At 68.5% G+C, this 2,279-nt stretch overlaps 1 protein-coding gene across 1 annotated transcript in view; it reads right to left on the reverse strand.

Moving 5' to 3' along the window:
- The window catches only part of H696_02583 (hypothetical protein), a 5,235-nt gene that overhangs the window by 2,395 nt on the left and 561 nt on the right, over nt 1–2,279 (reverse strand). The window lies entirely within an intron of this gene.

Below are 2,279 nucleotides of genomic sequence, written 5' to 3' on the forward strand. Positions count from 1 at the left end.
CCCCCCCCCCCCCCTCTGGCCAGGGAACACATTGGGGGGCCGAATCCGGAAGGCGCACTCGCGGTCTGGTCCTCTCGGCATGCCTCCCCGCCCGGATTGCGGCGTGTCCAGCGCCTGGTGGGTCTTTGGCCAGCCGGCCGGAGACCGATGGGCGGTGGTCCCTCGGGCAGGCAGCCGGCGGGTATCCTGCCTGCCCCCGCCCCCTCGGGCCGCTCCGTTGGAGGTCCCCTGGCAAGCCGGGCCCCGCGGTGGCGGTTTCGAGCTCGGCCCGTCTCCGGCGAGTGTCTCTCTGGTCAGGGGGGGGGGGGTGGTTGCCCGAAATGGGGGTGTTCCATCAGCCCCAGCATTCCTCCGTGGTAGGGGCCGAGGAGGGGCGAGCACCGTGGCAGCCCCGCAGACGAGGCGAGCACCGTGGCAGCCCCGCAGACGAGCAGGGCCCCGGGGCAGAAGGGGACTAAGGATGGTCCGCCTCAGGTCCCCATCCGTAGGGGAAAGCCTATCACCGGGGGGCACACCGAGTCCTTGTCGCGCGGCGTGTCCTTCCGCGGGGCGGGGGGCGAGAAACAAACAGGAGCACCGGAGCGCGAGCGCACATTTGCACACACGAATACACAAGTGTTGGTAGTCTCCATGTGGGGCGGGGCGGAATGCCTCGACAGCACATGGGCATGTACCGTGACCCCGGGTCGAGATGCCCAAAGGGGGCCGAGTCGCTTCCGTGTGATGTGTCACGGGGCGATTTCACAGCGTGATGGTATCGGGGACAAAGCGAACGCCACCAGGCAGGGCAGCTATCGGGACATGCGGTTGGACGCCATTGCATCCATTTGGAGCTGTCCTTTTGCATACCCGTCCCCTCGCTGGCAGGCCGGTGTCGCGACATTCCAGCGGCATCGCCGCGTTTCCGGTCGCCCCGGTCCCGGTCTTCACCCCCCCCCCTCGGTGGCAGAAAGGGGCGAGGTAGAGAGAGACAGAGAGAGAGGGACTCGCGAAAAGGAGAATAATGCGCCATAATATATTCGACAAATGCTTGAGCATCCTTCCACTGCACTCGACACAAGACATCCGGCAGGCCAGCGCCCTTTGTGGTAGTGGGCGGGAAGTGCCTCGCCTTTGGTGGGCACTTTTGGCGCGCATTCCGCCCACCCATCCCGGCGGAGCATTCGGTCTCGGACTGGTGGGCTTTTTCTCCCGCCGGCCCAAGAGGGCTGTAATGTGCCCCCGGCCGGCCCGGTCCCTGGCAACAGGGAAGTGGCCCGCCAGGGTAACGGCCAAGGCGTGGGCACCACCACGCCCGACCCTTTGCCTCCGCCGGTTCCCGCAAGCCCCTGGCATCGCGCTCGCCCGGGCCTCCGAACATGCTGCGCCTGCCTGTGCGCCGCTCCTCCTGCCTCCCTCGCCCGCGTCGCGCTCTGCCGCCGCCTCTCTCCGGGTGTGTGTCGTGCCATCGGCCAGCATCCGCGGAAGCGGGGGGATCGTGATGCAATACCCCCTGAGCTGCTTTCCCCGCTCCACGTGGATGTCGGCCTCGATGTGTGCGTTGTACGAGCGTCTGTGTGTGTGTGTGTGTGTCTATGCTCGTGTGTCGGCAAGACCCGGGCGGTCCAGGCTCGTCCCCAGATAATGCGTACCCCATTCCAATCCCCGGGTGTGCTTCCGAAAAGCACCGGGCGAGCCGGGGTGGCGACCGACCCGCGTCGGCCTTTCCCCGGACTCGAGGTGATCTCCCACGGGGCGGTCCGCGTGGATATTGCGCGCGTGTAGGCGGCTTTTCCCCCGCCCTGTTCCGGGGGCTCCTTCGCTCTTTCTTGCTCGGCCTCCCTGCCGGGCCAGACACGCCCGGGCCCCTTCCGCCGAAGGGGCGCCGGTTTTTCCGAGGGCCCACGCAGGGCCGAGGTGCTGGTCCAAGGGCCAAAAGGACCGGAGCCCCGAAATATATTAAGTTCGCCCGGCGGCCCCTTTCCCCCTCGGGCCCGGATGTTCGGGGGTAGCGCCCTTCCTCGTGCGGCCCGTTTGCCCGCCTCTCCCAGCCGGGCGGGGCCCCGTGCGAGCGCCGCCCTGGCCCCGGCGAGTGTGGCGCATTCCAGCCGGCCTGCGCCCGCTGCCGCCGGGCGATGTGAAACCGCCAGCCACACTCAGGGGGCCTGTGCTGGCCACCGCCCGGCCGCTATGTAGTTGGCATGCAAGGGGCTCTCGCCCCGCGCCTGGGCCCGCTGCTACTGCTGCTGCTGTTGCTGTTGCTGTGATGTCCCTCCGCCGGCTGCCGCCGACTGTGGCGG

This window comes from Fonticula alba (genome assembly GCF_000388065.1).
Source record: "Fonticula alba strain ATCC 38817 unplaced genomic scaffold supercont2.4, whole genome shotgun sequence".
NCBI lineage: Eukaryota > Rotosphaerida > Fonticulaceae > Fonticula > Fonticula alba.